Source organism: Heliangelus exortis, chromosome 2, assembly GCF_036169615.1.
Source record: "Heliangelus exortis chromosome 2, bHelExo1.hap1, whole genome shotgun sequence".
Taxonomy (NCBI): Eukaryota; Metazoa; Chordata; class Aves; order Apodiformes; family Trochilidae; genus Heliangelus; species Heliangelus exortis.
In genome coordinates, this window is record NC_092423.1 from 27,084,160 (window position 1) to 27,096,857 (window position 12,698).

Genomic DNA, 12,698 nt, shown 5'->3' on the forward strand with positions numbered 1-12,698 from the left:
GCCACAAAACAACAGCCCAGGGACCTAATTAGCTTTTAAGGCACACAAAAACCTTCAAATCCAAGTCAAAATTCTTAAAAAATTTAAAATCTTACTAAATATGCTGAGGGTTTGAATTTGATTTATAGCTTAAGCCATTTCAAGTAGATAAAGATGATCTAAAAGCTGGGCTTTCTTTTGCTAAAAGGTGTTTATCATGTGAACTGCAGGAAGGTGAAAGCTTGTTGTTAAGCTTCTGCATTTCTCACCATTACTCTGCAACTCCCAAAGTCACACAGCAAATCAGTTGCTCAGATAGAAATAGCTCCCAGATCTCCTGCTGCAGAGTCTGGTGTCCTACCCTAAAAAAACCACAAAACTTCTGTTAATAAGGTGTCTACAGCAGTTTGTTCCTTCAGGTCAGGCATTTGAGTGTAATCCAAACTACTAACACTCTCAAATTGCTAAATCTGACTCTGCATGGTCAGTTCTATTCAAGGAAGACCTTTTTTTTCTCACCTGAGTAAATGAAAGGAAAATTGGATGAGCTGCCATTTTAAAAATGTACTAAAGTGAGGTTACTTCGCAGTGATAGGTTAAAAAACTACTATCATTAGGTCTTTTAGATATGTCATTGAAACAGAGAAAGAGTTTAGATATTCACAGCTGTTCTGAGGAGGTCAGTATTGTCAAAATAGGGTTGTCCTAGTGAAGCTGTGCTGTTTCACTACTTATTATATAGAGCCTTTCTTACCTACATCTGTCATGGAGGCATCTCCAGTTAGTGTGCAATTCACTTGGGGAAAAAAAAACCAAGCTTTTCCTTCACATATTTCACTCTCTTGTTTATAAGCAACACCTCACTAATCAATTCCTTCTGTGCCTCCATTCATGGCCATTGCAAATTTGCATCAGGAGCTACAATTTGCAGTTTTAGCAGCTTGTGACAGGGGAAGTTTTGGTAGTCACATAAGAATTCATTTGTACTTCATAGCCACAAATGTATCCACGCTTGGCATCAGGGCAACTCTTGAATAAGGAGGAAGAAAACTGAGGACGTTGTACATCCTGATGGTGAAATTCCAACAGGATCATGTCCCTGACAATTTACACTCATTTCTCCTAGTTAATCAAAATTTTAAATTCTCTTTGCAAGGTGATTGATTATTCTACCACTGAATGTAGTTTGCCGTCAGAATTTCCAATTTTTCCACTTGATAATCAGAATTTTTTTCTCTTGTTGGTTTTGGTGGTTTTTTTTTTTTTTGTTATTAAACCACTATCTCATACTGTATATATGATATCATACTGTATACATATAAATTCTTAGCACCTCTGTAATTCATCATGAAAGTTTTTTTGCAATTTATGTGCAGAATGTCTTTCTGATAACAAGTGGCCCACAGGTGTGTACAAAGTCATTCATAGATCTCAGAAAGCATTGTATGGACTCATTGATTTCTGAGGGATTAGGCCCTTAGAGAAGCTGATCTTCCTCTCATGGAAACTAGCAGCAAGACTGATGTGTAACAGGGTCAAGTCAAGAGCAGAGTATTTTGCTGCTCCACAGCTCAATGCCTTTGCAGACAAAAATCGATTAATATATTTTTTTTATTTTTCATTGCACATTACAATCTCATATATAATCTGTGATCCATCTGATCTCGAAGTCTATTGCAGCACACCTGCCTGTGAGAAATCTCTCCTCTATTCACCATCTATATGTTAGGGTTATCTTCCCATTATACTGAATTTGTCCATGCTAAATTTTATTTTCCTTTTTTTCTACTCTTAATCCTTCTTGGTATTTCCCTGCCTTCAGTGCTGCTCACAACCTTTCACCATGATCAGGAGGACTATTTGCAGTATTGCTTTACAGAGTATTCAGCTAAAATCATAACCAGTTATTATGCAAGAAAGTATTTTAATTTATTAGCCTTTAGGAATGGTTTTTAGTCTTTTGTATGCTTTATAATGTTCCATAATTCACTGACTTTTAACATTTCCCTCCTGAAGGAATCTGGTCCACTCGACAGGAAGCTTTAATTGGAGTAGAAGAATCTGCAGAGCTAAAAAAGCTGGTTCTAATAGAAGTCAGATTTTACAATGAGAAGGTTGAAATGTTGCAGGGAGAAAGCTGCTCATTACCAGAAAAGTGCAAGTCCCAAAGGGTATGTATTTTGCTGAAAAAATAAATGTTGTCAGGGAAGAAAACTCACAATTTATTAGCTACTAATTATAAATTAGTAGCTAATAGCAGTCTTCCTTTGAAATAGAGGGAACATAGAAAAACATATTTACTTTCCATAATGTTACTAAACTAAGAATTTTTCAGGCTGCAGATAGAATTATTATAATTTTTAAATCTTACATTATTATCATTCAAAGAGGTTTGAAAATGCTTAATTTTTTTCATTGTTATTCATGTGTGTAACTTCAAAAACACTTAATAACTGAGAGCACTGACTTCCCTTGTGCTACTGGTGTTGTACAAAGTTCAGAGGCAATGCAATGTTTTCCATGATTGCTAGTCTTAAATTTCTATTTGGAGCCCTGAAGTATGAATCTGACTTCACTTCTTATCTCTAATTCAAACATAAATTGCCACATACTCAAAACATTCATTATAACAACAGGATCCCCTGTTGTATTGATTGCAGAGCAATATAATATCATCAGAATACCTATTTAAACCGATGAAGCATGTTAATTTTTTTCAAGTCTTATTTTTGGTGTTTGCTATAAAAATGTTGTCTATTTTTCTGTGTTAGCATTCTAGGATGTACTGCACTAATGGTACAATCTTGTCCATCCCAGAAGCCACAAGTCTTCCAGAGAGATATTTAACTGTCTCTCACTTTATGTTTTTAATTAAGACATATCCGACAGGAATCCTCATTCCTATCCATTACACCAAATAATTAATTTAGTTCAATTGTAAGGAAAAAAATACAGTTCCTATTACCAAGAACAGTTACTGCAGCAGCCCAGAAGTATGAGTCTCCATTGCCTTCCCCCATTGACCTTTCCCCTCATCCTACCATGTTTGCTGTCACTTTTTCCTCCTGTGTTTCAGAGGAACAGCATCTTTGGGGAAGGACCTGTAATCTTCTATGGGCAGTGTCCATCACACTGGAGTCCTGCTTTATTTAAGAACTCCTCTCCACCAAGTGAACAGCACATGCCAGCATGGATGCAGCTTCAAAGTACCTGCAGAAAGTGCAAGAATCAGGAGCTGAGGAAAGTAATGGAGTTCTGAACAGGGAGGAAAAACAATTTTTATTGAGGCAGTCATAAGCATCCAGAGACTGTTTCTCAGAAACAAAGGAAAGCAAGGACAAAAACAGGGCAAAAAATTAGAAAGCAGAAAAATTAGAAGCAGAGAAAATGAAAAGGTTTAAAAGGTGACTATTAATGGCACTTTACATAAAGACTGGCAATGAAAGGCTCATCATCAGAAACTAGCAACTCACCACACCCCTAAAAAGCAAAAAAAAGAAAGAAAACAACAAAAAAAGTATCATTCAGGAAATGGATGGACCTCAGCTCACAGGGCAAGAACTAAATTTATAAGCACCAGGAAGAGGTCAGGAGGCCACTACAGGTACATTCCAGTATTATCTTCTTGGATTTTCCTTGATGCCAAACCTTCCTTTTCCAAGCATGATCCCATGACTGGAATTTTGAAGGGTTTAGATCATCTTACTCTATATCACACCATAATTTCCATATGTGTCCCAGCAAGCTTGCAGAAGACCATGATGATGATGGATGCTGCCAAACATGTTTTACACAGTATCTGCAGCCAAGTCAAGTGGATGTTTGGGCTGCCAGTAGCATGTCCTAGGGAGAGTACATTTACTAATAAAACCAAACATTAGACTGCTATTGTTATAATACGAATATTTGATTCTGGATAGTCTCATAATTCCTCTACAAACATTTTCCATTTCTTCCTATGAAAAAGAAGATATTTTCTTACGAGGGGATTTTAACTTCAATAAGACACCACTTCCAATTTGTCTACTCTGGATATTTTGTCATACTACATCCTTGCTCTGAAGTAAGAGAAATTTAACTACACAGGTGGACAGGTTAAATTAAGAAACATTCCCCATTCATCATTAACATTTATTCTCAGGGCTGAATTAATTGAATTATTATTAGAAAAGGTATTCCAGGTGGATCTGGGCAATGCTTACATACAAGGACAATTTATTTTTTTTTTAATGGGCAGAATTTTTGTTCTCTCATTTACTGTTCTCCCCTCTCAGAGAAACATGACTTATAATCCTCTGTTTCTAATAGTATACATCCATAACAACTTGTGAGTGTACTGGAACTGATATAATATGTTGTCAATATAAATCCCATTAAAAATTTTCAAAAGAAATTGTTAATCACATTTAGAAGGATGTTATTTTCCCATTCTTGGCAGGTTTTCTATGTTTGCAGATAATAACTTTTTGCAAGATTCACCCAAGGCTAAAATTTTCCACCCTCTTCCTGCAGTGCCAACAAGAAAAGGGGAATATCTTATGTTGTGTTCCATTTAAAAGGAGCTCTTTAAAATACATACAAGATCATTCTTACTATTTTGTCTAGCTTCTTTGAAATATTTTACTTCACATGACTGTTCTTCACTGAGCAACCAAAAGCCTTTTCTCAATGTCTCTTTGTACTTCTAGTTGCTGCTGGCTCTTCAGATGCTCTTCTCCTCATTCTTATATTGTACATAAGCTGCCTTCTGAAGAATGGTTGGTACAAAAGGGAACAACAAATCTGGAAAGACAGATGATTGTGCCCTGGACAGATAATTAATTCTGACTAAATAGCAAAAGATCTGGTAAGCCTTGCATTTTAAGTAAGATGGCTTTGCAATATGTTTGCTGGGTAAGTATATATCTAGATAGTATCTGCTCTTCTTATATATGAAATCATTAGTTTTTGCTTGAACACAATCAAACAGGAATGAATAAAAAATCTATGGTAATATGATAACTGTAATAATAATAATTCTAAAAGGAGAAATAAATGGTGGATAAATAGAAAAATGCTAATTTAAAATATCTTTTTACTTTTTTGAATATTATGAAATGGCTGCTGAAAATGGATAGAGTTAAGCATTTTGTCTTACTTTGATTTGTCATTGTTTGAGTTTTGATTTTTACCAGTATTAAAAATGTTGATTTCATTTTCTAGTCTCATTAATCCTGTGGGATTTCTGTTTCAAAATATGTCCCACAAGTACAAGATAGAGCAACAATGGTGGTGTTAATTTATGTGTACATATAAAATGGTTTTTATGTTTTCTATAGAATTATGCTTCAATCTCAGATATACTAGACTTTATATGCCCCTCAAGCTACTTCTAAATCACTTTTGAATTACTTTTTAACAACCTTATATTGAATCTGGATTCTTGATAGTTGGTACTGTAGATATACTTTTCCAAAACACCAGCTGATATCACAGTTGATATTTTAGGATTGTGAAAACACATCTTTGGGTATGGATTTAAGGCATTTAGCTGTGCTTGGAACGAAGTCCATACATTTTTTTCAAAAGGAAAGAACAGGTTAGGAGATAAGGAGGAACATCCAAAAGTAACAGTGGTCTAAGTAACCATTGTACTGAAATATTGAACCAGATGAAATGACCATAATTAGTTCAGGAAGAACTCTCTTTGCAACAGTTCCCCCTGGCAAAATTGCTAAATTAGACATAGTCTTAAAGTTAACTGTACCACTGGGGAATAGCACTAGGAGAAAGCATGATTCTAATGTTCTTATGAATCACAGTTCTTTGGGGTTCTTTTTTGCTTGGTTTTGCTGGTGGTGTTTTTTTCTCTTTTCCCCAGCAAGAAGTAACTATTTCCCATTTTCTCTGAAATGCTTTTCTTTTTTCTCCATTGGTCTCGAAGTTACTTCTTGTCATGTCTTCTCTTGTTCTCCAGCTGGAAATTCAGCTGGAAATTATGGAATTAATTGTTCTAACTGCTTGGAAAAATGACTGAATAGGGGACTGCAGTCCAGTTCTTACTTTCTACACAACAATGCAAAGGCTGGTGTAAGAAAAATGGTTATTGTGAAAATAAGCAAAAAATATTATATCAACTTCGTTTGAATTTAGTTGGCACAAATGTAAGGAGACCCAAATAAGGAACGTGTAATAAGTCAGAGATACTGTATTTCTATCAGGGACAAATATATTGCCCTTGGTCTTGCTTTTCTTTTCCCAGAAACCTGCTGGAGATATAGTACTCATGAAAATCACAGGTGTAGAGTATGTACAGAGAGGATATAGCTCTCCCACCATACTCAGGAGAGTTCTTCCAAAAAGGAAGAAAATGAACTGGGAAGTGGGATCTTTGTGAATTATCTAGATTTGTGACAGTGACTACAGTAATGGAACTTTTTGACTCTAAAGGCCTTAACTATGTCTATTTGGTAAAACCTCTGATAGCAAATAATAATTAAAAAAAAAATGTTGAATGTTAAAAGGACTTTTGAAATATTGATGTTGAAAATGGGGTAGGGCCCTTTTTGGGAAGGTGGATAGATAATTAAGGGAACAGAATTATCTTGCATAGAGCCCTGTATTTCAGCACTGAGGGGAAAACTGACACATGAAATATTTGCAACAAAAGGAAAAGTTTTATCAGCATTTAAGTTAATTGTATAACAAGTATTGTTAATGCTTGCAAAACTTACAGTTGTTAGAGGATAACATAAAGAGCCTAGAAATGGTCAAGTCGAGCCAGATAAGCATTAAGAGATGAGGAAGCTGTTTGTACAAGACATCCCTTTTTCTCCTGATTGTAGATGTATATGAGGAATACTAAGACTGTCTGTATTATTTGTGAGGTTTTATTATTTTTTCCAGTTGCAATATAGCTGCAAATATTTATAGACTCTCACTATATGTAATACCCTACAGAAAATGGTGTTAGATTCACTATTAGTTGCACACAGAAGAACATAATACTCAGAGAAAGGGAATGTAACTTCTATTTCTGTGTTTAACACATGGGATCTGGGACTTGGAGATCATCCTCTATAATGACCTGCAGCATAGAGCACTTACCCATTAGGCAGGAGATGCAGCTTTTCTTCCCCTGGGACAGTGTCTGTATTACACACAGTGAAATGTAAGACACATTCCTTGAGACAAGTATCAGAATACCAAACCCTCCCATCTGCAGGCCCCCAGCACTGCGATGAAGCTTTCTCTGAGTGCTGTTCCTCCATTCGTACCACTCCAGCCAGTACAAAATACAGCTTGGGAACTGGGGCACTTCTTGGGAAGCAACAGGTCTGCACCTGAATTCCCAGGACAGAAAGGTTATACTGAAAAATGTCTGCTTCTTTGTTGACAGTTGCTTTTATAGGGAATTATAACAATTTAATATCACTTTAATAAATAAATAAGTAAAAATTCATCTATAATTTCTTGTTCTCAAACCGGAAGAGCATCATCCCTGGCTGCCTCTGTGTGCTGGAAACTTGGCTGATCACCAGTTTCCATTTTTATCATTCTCCCTGCTCATCAGGACAAGGGGGCAGAATATGATTAAAAGCTCAGAGAGATCACTTTTCATTTACCACTATGGGCAAAAAAGGCTTGACTTGGGGAAGATAAATTTGTTGAAAAATAGTTTTAATAGAATAGGATAGTGAGAAATAAGAACAGAACCTAGAAACACTTTTCCCTCACTCCCCCGTATTCCCACATTCACCATCACTCCTGATTCTATGATTATACGATTTCTCTAATTCCTCCCCCAAGTGGAACAGGCAACAGGGAATGGGAGTTGTGATCATTTCATATGTATGACAATCATATGTTGTTTCTGTTGCTTCTTCCTCACAGTCTTCCTCCCCTCCAGAGTTGTGTTCCTCCCATGGTAGACAGTCCTTCACTGACTTCTCCAAGATGGGTCCCAGAATCACAGAATTGTCATGGCTGGAAAAGACCACAGATCACCGTATCCAATCATTAAACACCCCGTGAGTCCTACCCATGGTTCTACCTATGGGCTGCAGTTCTTCGTTAATTGTTCCTGAATGAGTCCTTTCCATGGGGTGCAGGCCTTCAGGAATGGACTGCTCCAGAGTGGGTCCCCCACAAGGCCACAGATCCTTCTATCAAACCTGCTCTAGCACAGGTTCCTTTCCATGGGATTCCTTCTAGGATCCTGTTTCAGTTCTGGCTTCCCAGAGTGTCACAGGCCACATCCACTTGCTCCATCGTAGGATTGTCCATGGGTTGCAGGGTACAAAACTGCTCCATCATGGTCTTCCAGGGTTGCAGACAAATCTGCATCACCACAGGTTGCAGATGAATTTGCTCTGGTGCCTGTAGCACTCTCCTTCACGTAAGGTTTTTTACCCTTTCTTAATTATGTTGCTGCAGATGTACAATCAACATTGCCATTGGGCTCAACTTTGAGAAGTGGTGGGTCTGCCTTGGAGCTATCTGGGACTGGCTCTGTCAGACATGGGGGATACTGCTCCTGCTTTTAAAAGCTTGCCACATAAACCCAATGTATTGCTAAAATAACATGTGTAAGGACTATTAGCTTATTATTATCATTATTCTAGGACTGTCTTTGAGCACCTTGATACTTACAGCAGACTAAATTAGACTGGACCAAGAATTGATCAGACTACAACTTGTGTTAAAAAAAAATATTGGTTATTTTTCTATAATCCTTACTATAAGGCACTCAGCCTTGTTAAGTAGAAGGAAACAATCAATGAAACCTGCAATGAAAGGGCAAAGAAAGAGGAAAGAGAACTGTATTGCCTCATCTATGCCTTTCCTTGGTTTTGTTTCTCCTTCTTTCAGGATTTCTTCCCTTTCCTCTCTCCATTTTAACTCTAGCCCTGATTTCCTTTCTGTTTTTTTTCTGATGGTATTTTTCTTTGTGTTACAGCCTCTACAGCCTTTGTCTTTTTCTTCACATCCAACTCTTTTCCTACTTACCAGCAGTGTCCTGTAAAATGCCTTAAGCTTGAGGGTCAGCAACAGACATTTGGACATCTCCCATCTCCCCTCTTCCCCACAGGAGCATAGCTCAGTGTCCTCTTTACACATCTTAGCAATACAGTATTTGTTAAAAAAAAAAAAATTATACTGAAGATTAAATATATTTTCCATGTCATATAGATAGAAAAAGAGAGATGAGCTCAACATAAAGGTGATTGAAAAGCACCCAGGGTGATTAAGGCTCAGTACTGCTTGAATGTTTCCAAGCAGCTCTGACCCATAAAGGAGAGTTGGTCCTTCACAAAACTTCATGGAAGGCATATGGCTGTGATACTGAGTGAAGTCTGTAAAACACAGCACATGCTTATCTAGACTGCTCCTGATCTCTGGATTTAAAGAAGAAGTTATAAAATAATGTAAAGATAGAGTCAGGAAACAAAAACATACCTGTGTTCAGCGATGAGAGGCTCATAATAAAGATTTATAGAGCTATACCAAAGCAGAATTTGTACAGCACAGTGAAGTGTGAATAGAAACTTAAGGGAAAAGCAAGGACAGAAATAGCTAAAAAAATATTTTCAGAGGAAAAAAAACAAAAATGGGTAAAGCTTTTTCTTAAATCTTTTATCCAAATAAAGAAAAAAATATGTTTTAGGGGGAAGATGGAAGGAAGGGAAGGTGTTTGGTTTACTTTAAAATATTACAAAAAAAATTATATTTTAAATTCTAGATAAAGACAGGTCCTGATCAGTCCATTTTCCTTTAAACACATTATCATCACAAATGGCATTCAAAGAGTAAAGGTTACACACAGTTATTAACTAGACACTTGTTTTTCAAGAAACACTTAATTATCACCTCATTACTTGGAGAACTTTATTTCTGTTTTTAATTATCTTTTTAACTGAGTGAGAATTTAAGAAGTGCTAAAATATCAGGATTTACTTTATTGGGCAACACAAAGGGGAATGGTGTATTATTTCCAGGTTTTGTTTTCATTTGAGTTTCTTTGCTTTTTTTTTCTTTATTTAGAATAGTTTTCTCTTTACAGATAGATACTTTTGTCTTCACTGATCCTTTTCAGGAACAATGTGAGGTGCAACACTCTGTACCTGGGATACTGCGAACTCAGAATATGGTTTTCAGAATGTCTATTAAAAATGTTATTGCTGTATAAAAAAATGCAGAAAGCATACAAAAAATCTTAGTCTCACTGTCTGCAGAAGATGCCCTGCCTGCGTTGTCTGTGGGGGTTATGGAGTACATTACAGAATATTTGGGTTGAGACAGTCCTTGAATGCCATGACATGCATTTGTTATGGATTCCAGACTGGGTTTTTCACTACAAAACCAAGGTTTGGTTTGAAAAAGCCTATTTAATAGTACAATGGAAAAAAAGTATCTTTGGCTAATGCCATCTGGTGTTAACAATCTGTCCAAATTTTCCGATTCATAATTTATTACCACTAAATTTGGCACTAAATTTGAATCATCAGAAGTGAGCTGATATGGAAAGAAATGTGTATATATCTCTTGTTCTCAGAGCAAATTTCCATTCTGATCAAAAAAATGTTGATTTACTCACCAGCATCTCTACAGCAGATGCTGTGACTTCTATAATATGCTTGCTTTTCCACTGCAAAGTTGTGGTGTTCCATTTGTCTCCCCAGGTGGTCAGAAATACTGTGACATAGTAGGTTTTTTTTAGGAAACTATTTTTTATTTTTATGCCTTGTATTAAGCTGACTGACACCACACTCCAAGGATGTGAGGAATTAACATATGCTCTTTGCTGCTTCAAAAACAACCCCCTACGAAAAAAAGTGTTAATATTCCAATACTTAAAGCTTAGCTTTTACCTGCTTGTATGAGAAAAAAACAGGTGGAGGTATTGCATGTATTTTCTGATTAGTATAGTTTGTAAGGTTGCCTGATACACATTTTACACGAGTCAGAACCAAAGCTATTGCTAATTCCCTTCAGATTCTCTTACTATGGCAACCCAGAGAGATTAAGATGAAAAGAATTCACTGTCTTCTGCCGTTGCTCTACAAGTCTGCATGCAGTTTGCTTCTGAACGTGTTCAATTAAAGATCCTTGACAGGTATTTGAAAACTTGGTTAAAAAAGCCCACAGAAAGTGAGATTACTGTTGAAAAAAAAACCAAGGAGGTTTTACCTCTCTTTTCTCTCTCCTGTCAGTCCCCTTTCACTCCTGCTCTCCCGTTCATTAATATTTTGGTATTTAGCATGTTAGTTACAGTAAGTAAGTGTTAATTTGTTCCTTGGCATGTTGCACAGAGCTGAACCTGATTAATTAAAACAGGAAGCACCATCCCTGAAGCCCCGTGGCTGGTGTGGTGGTGTTGATGCCTCGGGTTCAGTACATAATGAGACTCAGAGCTGCAGGCATGGGGAGGCTGCACGGTTGCCCAACTCTGGCATGGAATAGAATTAAGCATTAACTCTGTAGCAGACCCCTGCTTATCAGCAACCTTCCTATTACTACACTGACCCTGATGTGCATAAGCAATATTTTCATCCACTTCCCAAGAGATTTATCTAGCTGTTGAAGTAGAAAATGAATATTTTACAGTTCACTTGTCTGATCAATTACCTACAAGCTGCTGCAGTATTTTGTAGCCAGTGGGAGAGCTGTGTAGGTGATGATAGAGAAATCTGGAGGGAATCTGTTAGCCAGCTACAAAAAGGGGACTAAAACTGTGAATGAACCATCAGTAACAGTCCTTTTGTTCATAAGGGTCTAGCCAGAAATTACAGTGTAACCAATTAAAGTACATAAATGATAATCAGCAGAATGTGAATTCCAGAGGTGAAGAAATTTGATTGCTTGATTGGAGGATAATGAAGTGCAGAGACAATTCAAAGCCAACCCCTTCCCAGTGAAACATCTCCCTCAGTACTTTATTTGTCATTTTTGTCTTTCAGATAATTGGAAGAAACTCTTTCCCAGAGACACTTTGGAAATTAAATGAACTCGAAGTTAAATTGTGTACACTTTCTACACAAGGCACTACTGATCATAATACAGAAAGTTTCAACAACCTAAGTTCCCAGAGGTTTATCTTAATAGAAAAATGTTGTGTTGGTAATTCACTTTAAGGACGTTATATGTGACATCTTGAATAACAGTGAAATGTCTCTTAACTGATTGCATATGAATTAGGTTTTCTCTCTCAAAACTGTAAGGAATATAATTGCTGATGTATATAAATAACATATATATATATATATAATAAAAAATGATGAAAGAATCCAGAAGCAACTTGGAAGATTCACAAGGTAGCCTGTCTTTCCCTGTTTAAAATTTCTCCAGTTTGGCCCAAGAGATTTAAACTTATCTTTGTTCTTTAATTTACAGACAGCCCTACGAGAGAGATAAGTTTGTATTTGTAACAAGAAAAACAAATTTTATTTGCTTAGTGATAACAACAAATATCACTTAGATTAAAATGAGTTTCAGGCCTTCAAATCTAAACCAGAAATAAATCCGTGTTTAGTCAAAATTCTGACATTGCATTGAATGTCTGGCCTTTTTTTACTTATTTTACAACTTCATCAGGTAGTAACACTGTAGATATATGTTGCTGCCTGTGTACAGAATATTGGCCTCATACTGCACACTTGATTAACTGCAGCTAGCTTAAGTTGTACTGTGCTTTTATGTTTCAGGAAAATTTGTCTTCCCCATTGTGAGTTTTTCTTAAA